This window comes from Condylostylus longicornis, unplaced genomic scaffold (assembly GCF_029603195.1).
Source record: "Condylostylus longicornis isolate FDR11 unplaced genomic scaffold, ASM2960319v2 ptg000130l, whole genome shotgun sequence".
Classification (NCBI taxonomy): domain Eukaryota; kingdom Metazoa; phylum Arthropoda; class Insecta; order Diptera; family Dolichopodidae; genus Condylostylus; species Condylostylus longicornis.
Window position 1 is genome coordinate 1,696,284 of NW_026578098.1, and position 21,470 is coordinate 1,717,753.

General features: G+C 29.9%; 1 protein-coding gene across 1 annotated transcript in view; it reads right to left on the bottom strand.

The window, feature by feature from the left end:
- Positions 1-21,175, bottom strand: part of LOC129614940 (rab11 family-interacting protein 4B) — a 116,888-nt gene extending 95,713 nt beyond the window's left edge. The window contains exon 1 of the mRNA XM_055529923.1: positions 21,061-21,175. The gene's annotated coding sequence lies outside the window, so the exon portion shown is untranslated. The remainder of the gene's footprint in view (positions 1-21,060) is intronic.
- Positions 21,176-21,470: the final 295 nt, after the last annotated feature.

Sequence of the window (21,470 nt, forward strand, 5' to 3'; positions counted from 1 at the left end):
AAATACGTAATTAAATATGCATATCTATGTTTTCTTTTGGTAACTGCAAAGTCATACGTAACTTATTGTCGCCTACTTCAAGTTGATTAGTCCATTCTTACCAAACGTCATTTGTACGAAAGTATTTAATTTAAAAACAAATACCAGTGAAATAGAAATATGTATGTAAAATTATTTTATTTGAAAATAAGAACAAAAATTTTGGGTTTTATATCTAATAGCTTTGTAGCGTAGCTCAAATCATGAATGGAGACAGATTCCAAAAACAAATGTAATTGTTTGCTTTGTATTCAAAGAAATAATCGAAAAGCTAGAAATAAATAAGAGAGCATTACACTAGAAGCTAAACGTGGTGTAAAAACCATAATTAATACGAAAAAAGTATAAAAATTAAAACACCAAGTAACGGTATTCGTGTTATAAGCTATTTACAATCATTATCAGAGAAAGCATACGAATTGATAAAATTTTTATACGATTTGTATAAAATCAGTGACTTGACAAGTCTTCGATCTATATGAAGAGAAACCAAAGTTTATTACTTATACATCTGATTTTGTTAACAACTATCTTAAAAAAAAACTCAACAATTAATTGTTTACAACTTAAAAAAATCTGATGTGATCAGCACATAACCGACCGCAATGTGTATAGTCTAGTAAAGAGAAAGTGTTACAGAATATTATAAAAATGTCTGTTAAATACTTCTTTCCAATTTTTAGGACATCAGTAAGCTTGTAGTTAACATACATAGAAAAATGTAAATTTGGCTCTCTTAGTAGAAAAATGTAATTTGTGCTACCCGAGTTCCCTGAAATGCTCGTCAGTTAGTTTCGGTAACGACCAGAATTCAAATATCAAAGTTAAAAAAATTCAATCAATTCGTTCCGTAGATATGGTGAAAAATCTAAAATCGGCCAGCAGATAAGTATTCAAGCCCTGACCTTTCCAAAAAAATTTATATGTTCATTGTTTCAATACGAAGAATTTAAATACTAAATTTTAATGACATCGGTTGATTATTTCTTTTTATATACACAAGAATGTATATTTGGCCCGTAGTAAACAACCAGTTACTGATGCCTGATTTCTTCCAAAAGTAAGGAGTTTTCGCGTACTGTCGAGTAAAGCTTATATATGAAATTTCAAGAAAATCGTTTAAATATTTTCTTCAAAATGTTCAAAAATGTAAAACAAGCCCGCTAAAAAGTGCAGTTCACGAGGCCTGATATATCCCAAAAGTTGATCAATCCGTGCCATGGTGGAAATAAACTTATATATAAAATTTCATCAAAATCGCTTCAGCAGAACTTGAGATACACGCGTGCACACACAGACCGACAGGTTGCTACAAATAGTTTATTTACACTTCCCTACTATGGAGAAGTGCATTCCCACCGAAAACTCAATATGCAAAATTTTTTGCCATCACATAACCTATCTATTGTATACACATTACGGTCGGTAAAAACAGCCTACCTGTTGTATACACAATGCGGCTGGAAACAAAGAACAACATGTAGAAAGAAAAGAGTTATGGAAAAAATCACACAAAAAATAAAAATATAGAAGATAAACATAAATAAAGTTTAAAAGATGAAGCCACCGAAATCTTTTTTAATGTGTTTTTTTTTAGGTTGAATACTTTCATTTTTTTCATTTTTCTGCTCTAATGACGATGCCACCAAAAGTCACGCCATCAATCTTGTTTCCTTTTTCTTTTCTTGAATGTAATTTTTAAGAATTCAAATTACAGAAATTCCACGTAGTTATATTATTTTATAGCACAAGAATTCCTTTTAAAAAAATTGTATTATATTAGATAAAACTTCACGGACTGCATTTTAAGAACATACTGGTAATTTAAGATAAGCTTTATAATATTTGCATTCCTTTAATAAACAAAAAAAAAAATTACGGAAAAGTCCCATAAAATGATTATGAATTATTTGCAAGATCATAATCTAAGAAATGACGATTGTCACACAGAAGTCGAATAATAAATATTGTAATGAAAATCGTTGTTATATTGCAAGTTATCCACATATTTGCATACGTATAGACGTATCAAATTTTATTGTTTCTTTAAACATACGCAGATTGCGGTCATTTCACAAATGCAACTAAAAAAATTTTAATACAATTAAAATAACGTTTTAATACCATCATAAATTTCGTTTGCAAAAAGCATAAAAGGTTAGCAAAATTTTTGTTGATGATAGGTAAAAAAAATCTGATCAGCACATGTCCGACCGCAATGTGTATAGTCTGTTTAAGTGAAAGTGTTACAGAATATTATAAAAATGTCTGTTAAATACTTCTTTCCAATTTATAGGACATTAATAAGCTTGTAGTTAACATAAATGTAAATTTGGCTCTTAGTAGACTTTCGCTTTGTGCTACCCGAATTCCCTGAAATGCTCGTCAGTTAGTTTCGGTAACGACCAGAATTCAAATATCAAAGTTCAATAAATTCCATCAATTCGTTCTATATATAAGTAAAAATATGTAAAATCGGCCCTCAGATCAGTTTCCCGAGCCCGGATCTTTCCAAAAAACTTATAGATTCATTGTTCTAGTACGAGGAGTTTAAATATTAAATTTCAAGGATATCGGTTGATTATTTCTCTTTATATACGCAAACATGTATATTTCCCCGTAGTAAACGTTCAGTTGCCGATGCCTGATTTCTTCCAAAACATAGAAGGTTTCACGGACGGTCGAGGAAAGGCTTATATATGAAATTTCAATTAAATCTGTTGAATATTTTCTTCATAATAATCCAAAACGTAAAACAGACCCGCTAAAAAGTGCAGTTCCCGTAGTCTAATATATCCCAAAAGTTGATCAATGCGTGTTATAATAGAAATAAACTTTCATATAAAATTTCATCATAATCGGTTCAGCCGAACTTGAGATACACGCGTGCACAAACAGACAAACCGACAGGTTGCTAAAAATAGTTTATTTTACGGTGGTAACGTACACTTTCCTACCATGGAGAAGTACGTTACCACCGAAAACTCGATATGTAAAATTTGTTGCCATCACATAACCTACCTATTGTTTACACAATACGGCCGCTAAAAATAATTTGATATATAAAAATTAAGTCGAATCAAACCAATAGTCTGTAATATTTTACTTTTCCCTTCAACAACTGAAAATACTACTTTTAATGATACTACTTTATTAAAATTACTTTCATTCATAAACGAAACTATTTCAAGGATTCCATACATTGAGAATGAACAATTTATGCAGTCTTTGAAATAAAAAAAAAATAAAGAGGTGTCAACATAATACTCGAATTTCAGGGTTCGTGGCGTGAATCAAGAAAAATAATCATATTTTTTAGTGGCATGGAAATTATAGTTAGCTTTCTGCATTTATATAAATTTGAAGAAGATTGTAGCTTTAAAAATATAATGTAATAAAAATTTAAGTTTTACAAACTTCGAGAAGCGACAATTTGAAAAAAATTTTCTTCTGACGAAATGAACTATTTATTTGTATCTAAAACCTGTTAAAATTTCAGACTTACAACTAGTGGACAGACTAGTGGATTTTAGATGACGTTAAATTAACGGCCATTTTTTTTTGAAGTTTAAAAAGTATGGTACTTTTCTGCGTTTGCAAAATTTTGGAAAATGCTTTTCGTCCCACTGTAACAAATAGTAGAAAAATGGCATTTTTAGGAATTTGGGGGATATAACTTTTAGAGGGGCGGAGATAGGTAAAATTTTCTTCTACAGTTAATAAGTTTGTAGTAAGAATCTACGTAAATATAAAATTTCAACTTTGTATCTTGAAGGGTGTAGAAGTTTTGTAAACATATCCATGAAGGAATGGTCGGACGGATGGACGGACGGACGGACAAATAGAGGGACAGAGTGAAGGTAATAAGCAGTTTTTTTCAAAATTTTTTTTGGAAAAGTGGTAAAGAGCAGGCTTTCTGATAAAAAAAAAGTCAATATTTAACCACTTATTTGTTCGAAATCATAAGTTTTACCTTATTCAACAATAATTAATAGCAATAATTCAACAACATATGTTTTGGATTAAGGTCAAAAAACATTTTTGTTATAAAATTGTTATGGTGACATATGCTGCTAAAGTAACATACATTACAGGAAACTTTTTGCTTTCATCAAGCACACTGCTCTGGTTAGTATAAGGCCACCGCACAGTGTTGCCAAACGTGCCATTTTCGTGATACTTGTACCATTTTTCAAGCTCTTGTACCATAAAAAATTTTTACTTGTCATGGCACTCTAAAAGTTCCACTTTTGTAATTGCTTTTTATTTAAATGTAGCATTTTTTCATGGAGATTGGAAATTTCCGGAGGACGACATTTTTCTCAAGAAATATTTTTTCTCAAAAGAAATGATGAAAAGTTAAGTATAAAAATAATACAACAACAAACACGATGAAGATATTTCTTATATTTGTACCACAATATGAAATAATTTATATAATTTATATACAATATCTTAGCGAATTCGAAATTCGGGGTTGAATGAAAACTTATTTAAAAACACATGCCGTACAGTTCATGAATACTTACTAAGACTTTGCGAAAACTACGTGACTTGTTCGCATTTTTTTGTGGTTCGCAATTTTGTGGACCTTCTTGAATTCTTTAAAAATCATTACTTTCACATTTTAAGATTGACCAACGTCATAAATTTGAAAAGATTTCGTTTTTTTAGGTTTTCAATTTTTTTGTTGGAAAAGTCCAGTAAAAAAGTTTTCAAACTCCAAATTTTTTTTAATCGGATTTACGGTGTTACTTAAAGTTTTAAAAAAGATATGATTTGGAAATTTTACGGATTGTTCGTAAAACTGTTCGCTTAAATCTCAGAAAGTATTGAGCTTTAATACCTATTTTAAATACATATATTTATACCTGTACTAACGTATATTCAAAGGGTACACTAAGTTTTTCTTACCGTTTGTAACACTAAGAAATAATCGCCTGAGATATGGACTCAACTATATGTTTCTGATCAGCGTCGAATTCGGAGTCGATTTATCTTTGTTTATTCGTCCGTTCGTCAGTCCATCCCAACCCAACGATAACCCAAAAATTTATCAAGCTAAGTTTAAATCATTTTCACAAATGATTTGTTATAGTAAATGCCAGAACACTATTTAAATTGGACATGATCGTGTTCCTGGTTCGGGTAGCTGCCATACAACTTCAAAATTTTTTTGGATCTAAGGAATTATAGAAGCTATAGTATTGAATTTTCGCACAAGCGAATATATTATTAGGGCCATTTTGTTTGATAAAAGTCGTTGGAATGCTTGGCTCCTTCTGGTAATTGACATACAACTTGAAAAGTTATTTGGCTAAATATTAAAAACTGAATGAAATTTTGGAAAATTAAATATGTTAAAATGGCAGCTATATTCATTAAAAGTTGTTAAGATTTTATGATTTTTCAACTATCATTAATGGCATATTTACACACATATAAGATAACAAATTCCTACAAGAATCACAGAGTTGAGACAGGCAACTCTATTTTTTCTCATTTTTACATATTTTCTATTTAATGTGGGAAAATGCCGAAAAGAAGCCCCCCAAAACCTTAAAAATTGCCATTTTTTAAGCAATTATTGTAACAAAACCATTTTTTAAATTCTGCAAACGCAGAAGAGTAAAGCCTGGGCTTCTTTTACAAAAAAAATTATCGTTTTCTAAAATCCCTTTTTTTCCAAACTTTTGATATCGTTTTTCTTTTAAGATTTTAGAACTCTGAAATCTGCATCTTTTAGAAACCAATAAATAATTCATTTCGTTAGAAAAAAAATTTCCCCTCCATCCTCTCTTAACTTATCGCCTATTGAAATTTGTAAAATATGACTTTTCGGAATCATACATTTTCGAAAATTTAAGTTCTTCCAAATTTTTATAAATATAGCAAGCTTATGGTTAGCTTATGCCATGCCATAAATTTTTTTGAAAAATCAGGGTTTGGAAACTGATCTAGAACTGATCAGGTTTGAAATTTGAATATTTAAACTCTGGCTGCTACCAGAAGTTACTGACGAACTTTTCATATAATTCAGACGGCACAAGTGAAACTCTACTAAGAGCCAAATTCACATTTTTCTAGGTATGTTAACTAAATCGTTGGGATCGTTTATGTGCTTACCACATCACATTTTTTTAATTAACCTATATAACGGTAATGTATTCACCTTTCGAACAATAGCTGCTTAACAATGAAATTTGGAGAAAAAGAAATGAAAATGTTTCAAAAAGAAAAAAAAATATCCTAAAAAAGTTCAATATTTGACATATCAAATATAGTATGCAAATAGAGCCTGTTCCTCCCGCATAAGGATAACTAACTAAATTAGAAGATAAGTTAATAACTTCTGATATTTATTTAAAAAAAAAAATAAAAAATAAAATAATTTAACGTTTAACCTTTTTACATTTTCTTTTATTCTTATTTTATTAACAAATAAATAGTACTGTTTCAACCAATAATAATAATAATTTCAATAGTTAAAATAATAATAATAATTTTTTTTAAAATTTCTTTTTTAAAAATTCATTTTCAAAAGTTGCGAAATCTGCAAAATAGTATTTTTCAATATTTTAATTTTGCGCGTGTTAATTTGCGTAAACAAAAGTTCGTTCCCCAAAAGTTGCGAAATCTGCAGAATAGCATTTTTCAATATTTTATTTTTGCGCGTGTTAACCCTTCCACCCGTAAAAATTGAGTGTCCTCACACGATCGGTGTTACGAGAACGATGTGCTGAAGGGATTTCTTTGGGAAAGTAGAGATTTTTGATTTGTGATGCACCATTTCTCGGCACTGCTTTTGGTATCGTTTTAGGTGCGGTTGCATTTGCTTCGGATGCGTTCTCTTTTGAAGCAACGTTTTTCAATTTGACTTCTACCTTGTGTTGTATGTCGACGATCTTATAGTGATAATTATCGACGCTACGAATATTAGTATGACGATGGTGACTTGTCCGACACTGATAAAATGTAAAATTCGACTGGTAAGTAATTCACCTTTCAGGAACTCAATTTCTTGGGTGTTGTTGATGTTAACATCTCTTAGTGATTCTAAAGATAAATGTTCATGCACTTCTTGTCTGATCATTTGGGGTTGAAGAATAGCCGGTAATATTTTGCTGGTTGATAATTCTTTTATCAACCAGCAAAGGTAAGTACCATTGATGTATTTCTCTTCGTTGTCCGTTTCTTCTCGTTGTAGTGGCAACACGCAGGTGGAATTTCCTAAACTTTGAATGTTATTTTTATTACATATTGTTATGTGACTTAAGTTCTTACAATTTCTTACAATTTTAAACAAACAAGTTTCATTGGATATTATTTTTACAGTAGCTTGAGGGCTTCCTCTGCATTAGTATAAGTGGAGGTTTCATAATTTAATAAATCAAAAATATTTTTTAATTCTGCTTTAGACAGTAACATAGAGTTGGCCATTCTCGCTTTTGCCCAGTGGATTAAATAAATTATATTGGTTATTTCTTGTTTTAATTGTAATTGTTTCAAAAGGTCGAGCTTCCTAGTCGTCCGTTCGTGTGTGTGATCGCTAATTGAGGTCGTCGAAAATGATTGTTATAAGTGTTATTTTTAAAGTTGATTGTATGGCCGCCATTCTTTATTTTGGAAATTGCCTCCATTAAAGTGAGGTCTTGAATATGATTGCGGACGGTAAACTATAATAAATCTGATTATTCTTTTGTGAAAAATGAGGAGAAGACCATGTATTTCCCCCTAGTCTTGTTTGACTCACACTCTCAAATTTTTGGTATAAGTGAAAAGCTTGAGGTAGATCTTTTGGTTCCCTCATGGCTAAGAAACGTGGAAGGTCCCCATTTAAGCCCTTAATAAAAGCGTTAAGTGCTTTCTCCCTGTAACATAATGTCATAGTTGACAGAGCATCTACTGTAAGATCCATGGCCGAAAGTTTCTCCAAAGTTAGAGATAAATGGTGGTAGATTTTCTAGAATTCCTAGATTCCTAGATTTCCTAAATAGAAATCCTCCACCGAAGAGCCTCTTTGTGATTTTGTAGACATCTGCTCCTCTAGCGTGACGATGTCCCTTTTATCCGCATAGTGCAAGTCGAGACATTTCACTATGCTTCCCCAATTAAGTGGAGTACTGTATAACTCGAGGGCTACGTCTGCACTGCCCATGATCTTATTTCGAATGGCGTTAATGAGGCCGTAATATTTTGGTTTCCCTCGCAAATGCCGTTTTCGCCAGCTTCGTCTGAGAAGACCCGTAGTCCTTTAACTACGTCAGGGATTTTCTCCATGCCTACCAGATCTGGATCATTATCAAAATTTATGTCCTCGTCAAAGAATTCTTCTTCTAATAAATTCGATGTGCATCCGTTCTTAAATATTTCCTCGTCTCGTACTGAAGCATCTCTCTAATGGTTTCTCTGATGGTCTGAGATCTTTCATGTTCATGTAAAGGAGATGCACGAATTGAACTAACATCATCCTCACCATCAACTTAGTAGGGTGGTATTTCAAGGGTAGAGATACCACGTGGGAATTTTTCAAAGTTTTTACAAGTTGCCCTATTAAGGCGTCGAGAGATATTAATGAAGATAAATTAAATTTGGAAGTAGAATATCTTAAAGTTCTCTACAAAAATAGCAGATTGTGAACTGCAATTATAGTGAACGTTTGCTAATTAATTTCTGTTAAGAAAAATATGAGTTACAGTAAAAGAAAAGTAGTTTCAATTTTATTTAAAGATCTTAATTACAATTGATTAAAGTGTGGTTGTTGCAGACAAAATTTCGATTATTGTTAATTTAAAATTGGTAAAACGGGCAAAATCGAGAATAGAGAAAAGAAAAAAAAAATTAGTAGTTTTAAGCTGCTTGTTTGCTTTTAACCTTTTACAAGTGTATTTTTCCTTTCTTTTTATTGTGTTTTTTTATTATTAAACAAGAAAAATTTTATTTAAAATTCTCAAAATGTAATTATGGTTAGAAAAATCGATCAAAATTCTTTTAAAATTATAAAATTATGTAAAAAAATCTATTAAAGTTATTATTGAATGTAATTATTATTAAAAAAATGTATTTTAAATTAAATATTCCAAATTTATTTAAAACTGATTTGTTTTAAAAACAATTTCTTTGATTTTAATTATTTAAAAAGTAAATGATTTCTTTGCTTTTTAGCTTTTAAAATGTTTATTTTATAATTGCTGTTTAAAATGCTGTTTAAAATTGCTGAGGTTTTGCTGTTTAAAATTTCCTAAAAAAAATGAAAATTGTGTTTTTTAATTTTATTACAGTAGAATGCCTGAGTTAGCTTCACCTTAGGTATCGAAGAGTAGGCTTGAATCACGGTAGTTATGATAATTTTTAATTATTAGTAGTTTTGTTAGTCTATTAATATTTGGTAATTAAAGTTAGTGTAACTACGATATGAGTTAATAACAAATTTTGTTATTAATTCATTAATCTACAATTTAATTCAAATAATATTTTTAAATATTTTTCGTGGCCACTTTTACTCTTATTTATGCAGAGTAAATTGTTTATCTTTAAAGATGAAAGATCTTGTATGAGGTCAAATGGTTTTGTATTTTTATTTAATAATTTTTTCTTATAACTTTTAATTTTATTCTTCTCAAAAATTGAAATTATTTTTATTATTTTGGAATTCCTTTTGGTTTAATATGGTTGGTATACTGCTTTTCTCCCTTTATTGGAATACTTATTGACGCATTTAACCAACAGTGGTACTACAAAAATTTTATATTTTATTTAATTGAAAATACTTCAATTTCTCTAATCAATAATATTTATTAGTGTAATAATACTAAGACCCAATAAATATCATAACCTATGGTCATAACAATTTTTATGTTTCAAAAATTCTTCGAATACTCGTAGTTTCAATTAATTAAATGTAATTGATAAAAGAAAACTTACAGTAATATGATTTGCCTTATTGTGCTCATTTTACCTTTTACTCTCCCACAATGACAGACCAGGCGACTGTTCGAGAGCGACACTTTTGAGTGCAGGAACGCCTTTTTGTCATCCAGACTACTAAGGGGCCTCGTTTCCTTGGTCCTTCCTCTTAAAGCAGTTTGGTCACGCTATGCCACAGTCCCGCTTTGTGAGTGTTGTGCGGCTTTTTACTGCTATTGTTTTTATTGTTATTGTTTAATAATTGTTTGATTATTGTTTTTCTAATTTTAATTTTTGATTTTGTTGTTTTAATAAAACTTTCTAATAGTCTTTTAGTTAATTTTTAATTTAATGCAGTATAATGTTTAATTTAAATTAATGCGGTAAATTGATTAGTAATATTAAAAAAAATTTGTAGTTTATTTTATATTAATCTAAGTTTTTCTTTTTGAGCACAATATTTACACAAACACTCGCGGGGCCAAATGGCATATCGGCAGTATGTTATTAAGTTATGATAAGCTTACTGGGTCCCTGCTCGGGCGCCAGTTGATAACTTCTGATATTTATTTAAAAAAAAAAAATAAAAAATAAAATAATTTAACGTTTAACCTTTTTATACCCTGCACTTCGTGAAGGGTATATTAACTTTGGTATGGAGTTTGTAACTACTTGAAGGAGTCATCTGCGGTATGAACATATACATATATTCTTGCTCAGCGTAAAATTCTGAGTCGATTTAGACATGTCCGTCTGTCCGTCCGTCCGTCCGTCCGTCCGTCCGTCCGTCCGTCCGTCCGATCGCACGATAACTCAAAAACGAATAATGCAATCGACACCAAACTTTCACAAGTTTTTTCTTTTGTGCCAAGGACGAGCCCTATTGTTATTGGATTAATTCGGACAACGGGTTCGGGTAGCTGCCATACAACTCAAAGAGTTTATTTTAAATATTTCAAAAACTAATAAAGGTATAAATATAAAATTTTGTACACATGTGTCCAATTATATTCTACACATGCTCTAAAAATTATAATGGGATAGCTGCAATGGTTCGGGTGGCTGCCATACAACTTCAACAGCAAATTTTTTATATTCGGCAAAATAATAAAGTCAGATTCATGAAACTTGGCAGTCATGTGTCCAATTATAGGTCAAATATATTTCTGAAGTTTTAGAGGAATCGCTTGACAGGTTCGGGTACCTACCATACAACTCCAGAAGCTAATTTTAAATATTTGGAAAAATAATAAAGTCAGATTCATGAAACTTGGCAATCCTGTGTCCAATTATGACTCAATATATTTCTGAAGTTTTGGTGGAATTGCTCGACAGGTTCGAGTAGCTCCCATACAAGTCTAAAAGCTTATTTTAAATATTTGGAAAAATAATAAAGTCAAATTCATGAGACTTGGCAGTTGTGTGTCCGATTATAGATCAGATATATTTGTGAAGTTTTGATGGAATTGCTTGACAGGTTCAGGTACTTGCCATAAAACTCCAAAAGCTTATTTTATATATTTGGAAAAATAATAAAGTCAGATTCATGAAACTTGGCAGTTGTGTGTCCGATAGTAGATCAGATATATTTGTGAAGTTTTAGTGAAATTGCTTGACAGGTTCGGGTACTTGACATACAACTCCAAAAGCTTATTTTAAATATTTGGAAAAATAATAAAGTCAGATTCATGAAACTTGGCAGTCGGATGTCCAATTATAGGTCAGACATGTCCGTGAAGTTTCTATAGAATGATTTTAGAGGTTCAAGTAATTGCTACACAATAACGAAAGGTGCAGGGTATAATTCAATCGGTTTATACCGACTGAAACGTTTTTACTTGTTCAATATTTTATTTTTCCTATATGACGAAGTTCTTAACTTATTTGACAAAAACTTTATTTGAAAGCGTTTACATTTTTATGTGTGTAATAAAAACGTACCCTGTAATTTCAGTACCCTCTCTTTAAGAAAAATACTTTATTTATTTACTATTATTAATATATTTTTAACTCCCCACTTAAATCTTGGCAAGAGCAAATAAATTAACGACCAAGAAAGTCGATGTTTGTGTATTACTTTTTACCGACCGTATTGTCTATACAATAGGTAGGTTATGTGATGGCTACAAATTTTGCATATCCAGTTTTCGGTCGACAACCTGTCGGTCTGTCGCTCTGTGTGTGCACGCGTGTATCTCAAGTTCTACTGAACCGATTTTTATGAAATTTTAAATGTAAGTTTATTTCCACTATGGCACGGATCGATCAACTTTTGGTATATATCAGGCCTCGGGAACTGCACTTTTTAGCGGTTCTGTTTTACATTTTTGACCATTTTGAAGAAAATATTCAACCGATTTACTTGAAATTTCATATATAAGCTTTGCTCGACCGTCCGCGAAAACTCCTAACTTTTATTACCGAAACTAACTGGTGGGCATTTCAGAGAATTCGGGTAGCCAAAGCGAAACTCTACTAAGAGCCAAAGTTACATTTTTCTATGTATGTTAACTATAAGTGTACTAATGTCCTAAAAATTGGAAAGATGTATTTAAACAAATTTTTATAATATTCCCTAACACTTTCACTTAACTAGACAACACACAATGCGGTCGGTTATGTGCTGACCACATCAGATTTTTGCTTATGTTGTCTGTCAGTGGAAAATATGTAATCTTATTATGAACATTGTATATTTTCTTATGATGAATTATAATAATAAAATGTGAAAATAAAGCAGAATTAAACAAAAACAAATAAAAAGTTTCAATAGGTATAAATCGACCAAATTATACCCTGCACCTTGACAATCTAATTTTAAAATTTTTTTTCTTAAATATCTAGAATTACCTCTCATTGTTGCATACCAAGTACTCGAGCCTGTCAAACCACTCTATAAAAACTATAATATACCTGACCTATAATTGGATACACAGTTTCATTAACCTAATTTTATTAATTTTTCGATAATTTTCTTTTGGAATTGTGTGGAAGCTAGGCAAGTCTGCCAAACCATTCCATCAAAGTTTCAGGGATATATCTGACATGTAATTAGACAAAAGACTGCCAAGTTTCATGAACTCTATTATTTTTCCGAATTTTTAAAATCCGTTTTAAGAGTTCTATGAAAGCTACCCGCAAACATGTCAAACAATTCCATCAAAACTTCAGAGATATACGTAACCTGCAAATGGATACACGACTGTCAAGTTTCATGAATCTAACTTTATTATTTTCCTTTTAATATAACTTTATTAATTTATAAAAAGTGCAGTTCCCGAGGCCTGATATATCCTGATATATTGATCAATCCGTACCATGGTGGTTCAGTAGAACTTGAGATACACGCGTGCACACACAGACCGACAGACCGACAGGTTGCTAAAAATAGTTTATTTACACTTCCCTACTATGGAGAAGTGCATTCCCACCGAAAACTCGATATGCAAAATTTGTTGCCATCACATAACCTACCTATTGTTTACACAATACGGTCGGTAAAAATAATTAACTTAAAGAATTTTTTAAATCTTACATTTTACTTACATTATAACATACTTAATTTTATAATTTACTAAAAATATTTGAATTAATGAATCTACAATACCTATAATATCAAGCTAGACTATTTACAAAATATCTACCTCACCATGCTCAAAATTTAAAAGCCATTTTTTTACATTTTTAACAAAATTGTTTAAGTTCCTAATAGCACGTATATGTTCAGGAAGTTTATTAAACAAGCGAACAGAAGTTATGCCAAAAAATTTTCGGTAATTTGTAGTTCTAAAAACTGGAACATTAACTAGAAATCTCTGATTAATACGTAAACTATAACGATTTGAAGCTCTGCTGTTTAAATAACCGCCTCTTAAGTAAAAAACCTTCAAAACCCTGTAATAGTAAAGTTGTCTAACTGGAAGAATTTTTAGGTTTCTGAATAAATCCATACTGTGAAATAAACGTTGTCTGTTGCAAATTTTTCTAATAACACATTTTTGCAAAATCAATAGTGGATATATTTTATTTTTATAAGTACCACCCCAACAACTTATGCCGTATTGTAACTTAGAATGAAAAATGCCATTATAAAACATCAGTAGAATTTTTCGCGAACAAATTTTATTCAAACGCTAAAAATTACGCAAAGTAGAGCGCAAATAAGATTTTAGAGCGTTTGTGTGCGCAGACCAATTCAACATGTTATCAATAAATACACCTAAATATTTGAACTGATTGACTACTTCTACTGAGAAACACTCGGAGTTACAATAGGCAGAATGAGTATTTCTATCATAATGATAAAAATACAGTACAGCTATTCATAAAAACATTTTTGCAATTAGATGAATGAAAAACAAGATTGATATCAACAAGTTCCTTCTGTAAAAGATTAAAAAACATCAATTTAGTTTCATCACTTACAATCGGCCGAACTTTCTATGTCGAAAGGACCAATATCTTAATAAACTAAGATCTTTGTTGATCGCACACGTGAAATTAAGTGGACTATTGACAGAATAAGAAATGGCAAGATCATCAGCAAAAGCTGTTAAATGACCCTCAAGTTACAAATCAAAAAGTGAATTTATATATATAAGAAATAGAATAGGTCCCATAACTGATCCTTAAAGAACTCCCAACCTAATATACTGAATACTACTTAGTTGGCTAACAATTTTGACTCTTTGTGTTCTACATTCCAAGTAAGACTTAAACCAATCAAACATAAAACCACGAAAATCTAGCACAAATAATTTATTTAAAAGAATTTTATGATTCACCGTGTCAAAAGCCTTAGTAACATCAACAAACAGACCTGCACAATTTCGCTTATTATCTAGGCCTTCATTTATAAACGAGCAAAAATTTAATAACGCATCTTCAGTTGATACACTTTTTTTAAAGCCAAACTGTTTCGAACTAAAAAAGTTCAATTCATTTAAATATTTTAAGGTTCTAACTTTTATGGCTTTTTCAAAAATTTTAGAAATTATAGGAAGTACGGAAATAGGCCTGTAATTATTTGTGACAGGTTTATCGCCTTTTTTGAAGAGTGGAATTACAACCGCAGATTTTAACTGGTCAGGAAATACACCCGAAAGAACACTAAAATTGAAAATATAAGCCAGAACATCTATAATATTAAAAGCAATTTCCTTCCACAATTTATTGGAAATATTATAAATCGCTACAGAGCTGAATTACTTATAGACCGAATAATTTGGAGAAACTCAAGAACGGAAAAGCTATCAAAAACGAAGCTGTTACGCACACTATTTACTTCCATTGTGCTGTAATCATAATTAGAACCAAGACCAGAAGACAATTTTACAGCAACTGAAGAAAAATGATTATTGAACTCATTAGCAATTCGAAACTCATCTGTTATCAATAGTCCATTATTCATCAATTCCAATTTCTTATTATTACTCGAGTTCTTGTTGAGCAAGTTATTAACTACCCTCCACTCGTTCTTTATATCACCATTACATCTGATAAATTCATTATGATAAAATCTATCACGGCATTCCGCAATATCTTTTTTTATTACCTTGCACAGCTTATTATAACGCTTTTTCAATTTCACATTAGAATGGTGCTTATTTAATTTGACTCTTAATTTGTTTTTTAATTTCACTTTTCTCAACAAGACATCATTCATCCACAGTTTTAACTTTTTATTTTTCACACTTGGTCTAACGCTAAATGTACATTGGGAAATATAGCTGCTTAAAATTTCAATGAATTTATTGTATGCCGAACTAGCATTTGATTCATTGTAAGCAGCATCCCAAAATTCAAACAGAAGCATGTTATTTAGTCTATTATAATCTATTTTTGTAATGGAAACAGTAATAGGAGTAATATTTGCTTTTTCAACCTTTAAAAACTTAACAAGTTGTCCAGTCATGCAGTGATCTGTAATTTCAAAATTAAACACACGTTTTTCACATGACTCCAAAGGAATAACACCAAAACGAGCATGAATATGATCTAAACAAGATCTAGAACTAATTCTAGTAGATTCATTAACAAAAGAAAACAATCCGTTATCGGCTAAAATTGAAAGATAATAATCAACATTTTCCGTATTGCTTAAAGAGTCTAAATTAAAGTCACCAACAATTATCAAATTAGAAGAATTTATATTTAAAATCAAATTATTGAATTCATTAAGAAATATATTAACTGAAGAGCTGTGTAACCTGTACACACACATAAAAGAAAGATAAACATCATTAATTTTACAATCAATTTTTAAAATATCAGCAGATTCAAGACTATAATTTGTAATATTTGAATACGAATAAGTATTTTTTACAAATACACCCACCCCACCAGCAGCATACGACTCATTAGTATTTGCAAAAAAAGAATAATTAGGAATATTATACTCAACTAATTCATTTTCAAATATCCGAATTTCAGAAACAAAAATTAAGTCCGGCTTATTAACAAAAGTTTCTAAATGCACTAGCAATAAATCGAAATTTTGTCTTAAACTTCTTATATTTTTATGTACAATAAAAAACATGTCTACTACAATTTAAGACAGAATTGTCACTGTAACTAATATCAAAATCTAAATCTAAGTTATTTTGTTCAAAAATCATTTGCCTAGAGGTTTCATATAATTGTACAACGCCAGTCTTGTTCTTTGTAGATGTTCTCTGTACTTACTAGTCATGTGGCTTCTGTTGGTCTTTAAATCATTAGCTACTGCCTTTTAAGAGATACCAATTTGTTCATGTTATTGATCATAGATATTTCGTAACTTTACCAAGTCAGTTGGAAGACCTTCTTGATTTATCAAAACTTTAATATTAACTTGAGTTATTCCATCAACACATACATCATTATTATCAAAAAGGTATGCTAGGAAAAGTCTTGCATTATTATAAATTCTATGATCTCTTAGACGTGAAAGAACATACATGCTGTCACCTTGTTCCAGAGATTTTTGAGTTAATTTAACAATTGGTGTGAGCATTGGACTAATAAAAGCTTGTTCCTTTTGTATCACAGCATGGGTTAAGTGTTTCGCCTAGTACCCAGTTGGAATACTTTTTTGATTTTTTAGTATTATTCATCGAGTCAGCATTTAAAACGTTGAAATTTCCAGTACTAACATCATTAGCACCATCACTATTTACATTAATATTATAATTACTTTTAACAGTATTATTATTGTTATTATTATTATTTATATTTTTATTATTGTTAACATTATTATTATCATTGTTGTTGTTGTTATTATTATTATTTTTTGTATTCATACATTTACGCTTTATTTTCGAGGCGAAAATAAATTTGCAGATGTCACATTATTTGAGGGAGAACTTGATAACGCTTTCGTCACTTCGTTGTTTTCATTCGTTAACGTGTCATTCGATATTTGAGTTTTAAATTCACAAACATAGGTAGGTTCAAAAGTTTTGAGCATATTATTTTGTGATAAATCATTTTCGTTAAACTGTAGTTGCTAGTAACAAATTTTTTTCCTTAGTATACTTAGTTTGTTTATGTAAACTGGACATTCTCTGGAAGAATATATGTACATATTCCTACCGAAAAGACGACTGCTTTAAGTGGTTACAAACCCCATCCCAAAGTGAATATCCCCTTCAGGAAAGTGCAGGGAATATATTCATCATTTACAACCGTTCAAATTAATAACAATTACATTTTTACATTTTATGTTGTTAAGAACCGTAGATCCTAATATTTAAGCATAAACTTTTGTATAAAAGAAAACTAAACAAGTATTTGATGTGCACTTGTTGTCACGGTTTTTAAAAAAAAATTATTACTGCACTACAAATTACTTTCATTCATATACAAAACTACTTCAAGGATTGCATACATTTAAGATGAACAATTTATGTAGTCTAAAAAAGTAAAAATAAATTTAAAGAGGTGAACATAATTTTCGATTAAGAGTTAGTTGCGCGAGTTAAGGAAAATAATTATATTTTTTATCTAATAGTGTGTACTTGCGTTGCAAGTCTTGCACGTATTTTGTCTGTAGTTTTGAAATTGCGTACCATTCTGTGTGTGAGATATTTTCAGTTTACTTTTTTTTTTCAAAAACACACCCGTGATATACATATAGAAATGTTTTTTCCTAATATTTTATGAGATAGAACTTAAAATAAGAAATGCTCTTAAAAATAATTACAAAAAAGTACATAATTAAACAAATAATTAGTTCCTTTGAAATCTAATATCTTTTGAGTAATTTATTTTAGAACCTCGCTTTGAGTTATAATAACAGTTGATAAATTACTGCTTACGCATAAAATAATTCGCTACTAATATCCGTGCACATATGTATTTGGATTTTATAATACAGACGAATAAAACGCGTGATTGTGTAATCAGTTAACACTAATAATAACTTACATAGGGTAATGCGTATGGCATACGACTTCTATGCAAAAAGGCTCATCCGTCATTTCGAACCCTGTAAAATGCGATATGTCAGATGATTTTTTTTTTATTGATAATTTTATTTTATTTGTTCTTATTTCAAATGAAATTAAAAAACTTTACCCTTACTCTTTCATTATTACCCTATCATTATTAGCAAGTTTCCGCTCCTAAATATTTTTTTCGAAATTACCCTTAAAAAACTTTGTCCTAAAAATATATTGTCAAGAAATTTAATGTACACTTATGTTTGCTCACTAATACATTTTGCAGCAGATCACGAAAAGAATACATAACTAAATGCGTACCTACATACTCATTATAAAACAATGTAGACTGTATTAACTTTAACAATTTTCTTGAGCAAGTGTTCAGTTCTTGTTATAACCTACACTTCCAAAACACAAATTATATAGAATTTTTATACTACCAAAAGTAAATTATACTTTTACTAGCAGAAGTAAATAAAAACTACCCCTACAGGATGTAGTGCCATTTTGTAAAAACCAGTCTCAAAAAATCTTGGGAGGGGGTGAAGGGGGAGGGTGTGGAATTAATGCTTTTTCCGGGACCCTAGAGGCAAAACCCTATTTAATGCCATGTCTTAAGCCCTTCTAGAAGTACTTGTACTTTTTGACACCTATGAGAAGTAGCTTTATATGTATATAATGTAAAATAGGATGGCTTTTGAAAAATTATTCGAAATATGAATAAAATATAAATTTTAAACACATAATAAAATAAATAAATTTTAAACACATAATTATTTAATCATTGTGGTGAACATTTAGAAATAAATTTTAAACACATAATTATTTAATCATTGTGGTAAACATTTAGAAATAAATTTTTCAAATAAAAAAAGTTTTAAACATTAACAAATTAATACTTTTATTCAAATATACCTGTGTGCACATATGAATGTATTAGAATTGAACATTTTAAAATTTTTTCCTCGAACAATTAGAAATAAAATTTTAAGTACAAACATACATAATTATGAATGTATACCAATTTTTTTTAAAACTGTGGGTGACCATACAGAATTAAATTTTCCAAATAAAGAAAAGATTTAGATAAAAACAAAATAATAATTTTATTCAAGTATATGTATGTGTATATGAATGTATTAGAATTCAGCATTTTAGAGTTTTTCGCTCCAACAATAAAAATGAAATTTTAAGTACTCGTACACACGTTCATAAATTGTATATCTAAATTCTTTTAAAGCTTGCTAATGTTCAAAACAATAACAAATGAAGCATTAATATTCTGTTGCTATAAGACATGTGATGTCTTTGATAAAAGCTGACACCTGTTTAAGTTTGTTTCGATTTTTCGAACTAAAAGTATGTGAAATCATTACGTTATATGTATTTTTAAATATTATTTATTTTTCGTTTTCTCTTTGTGTTTCTAATAATATAAAGTATCATTTATTTCTTGGCTTGTGCTTCTAATAATATAAAGCATAAAAGAAAAACGTACTTTTGTAATACAAAAATTTTTTCAGAAAATCTTAAAATAAAGCTATTTTGGGGCTAAAATGTTCCAATGCCAGATGTTTGTGGGACCCTAGAGACAAAACCCTATCGAATACCTTTTGTGCCATGTGTCTATCCGTACTTTTTAACACCTGAGAAGTAGCTATATACATATAATAATGTAAAATAGGATGGTTTTTGAAGAGTTATATGAAATAAGAAAAAATAAAAAATTATAAAAGAAAATTCAAGGTACTGCGTAGCCTGGTCTTAGTCTGATAACCAGAAGGTTCAAGTTCGGCTCAACCGATTTACATGAAATTTAATATGTGATTTCGCTTTGTCGCGGAGTGATCACCTTTTCGGATACATCAGGCCTCTGGAAGTAGATTTAGATTTGGGAAATTTCCTGGCCCCTTTTAAATTAATAAATTAATTTCCTTGAAATTTAAGATTTAAATTTGGAGTGTTAAAACAATGAACATAAAGCCTGACCTCAGACATATAATTTTCCAGGCCTCGGAAACCAAGCTGGGGGCCGATTTTACATTTTTTTTACATCTACGGAAAGGATTAATGAAATTTCTTCAAATTTTATATTTGAGCTCTGGTTGTTACAGAAACTAACTGGCGAACTTTTCAGGGAATTCCGATGCCACAAAGCAAATACTACTAAGGACCAAATTTACACTTATGTTAACTAAAAGCTTGCTAACTTGTTTTAATGTTGAAAGGAAGTATTTAAAAGGCATTTTTCATAATCTTCTGAAACACTTTTAATTAACTAGACAATACACATTGCGGTCGGTTATGTGCTGACCACATCAGATTGTCTTAGTTAAGTAGATAAAAAAAGAAAAAAATATACTTTCTTTACTTTTGATATGTTTAGCAAATAATTAAATTTAGAAAACTATGTATGCTGTGGATGTAATTCCAACTACACAACAGAAATTCGATGTACTATTCATGAACATTACACAGGTGCTACAGCAAAATTATGAGTTTAAATCAGTTTCAGCTTGAAGTTATTAAGAATATGCTTACTGCATTACAAAAATGTAGAATTATAGTTCAATAATAAAACATAATATGTTTTTCTAACAAACAAAAAAAGTATTCGATTATACAACAAATTATATAGTTTCAGAAGTGCAAGGTAATGTTCTTTTTAGTTATAAAATATGATTGCTCTTACCTTATGATTCAAGTCTTGAACATCTTCTATACTGACATCGCTGTACATATCTTCAGTTGTATCACAATTTGAACTTCTGCCAGACGAGTTAAAACTCGATGATCTATATAAGTGACTGCAATTATAAAAAATTGGAAATTTATAATTAAAAGTAAGTCATCCGAAATTTTAAAATGTATGAACACTTATAATATATGTATGCATGTTTATGAAACATGCAACATTTTAAATTTTAAAAAATCGGGCAAGTTATATTCGAAGGGTATTATAAATTTGCCACTACGTTTGTAAATATATGGCAAATTTATAATACATTTTAAATAGTTATATTAAGAAATAAGGGTCTGAAATGTAAAGGCAACTATATATTCTTTTGGTTCGAATTAGCTATGTCTATCCGTCGTAGGGAC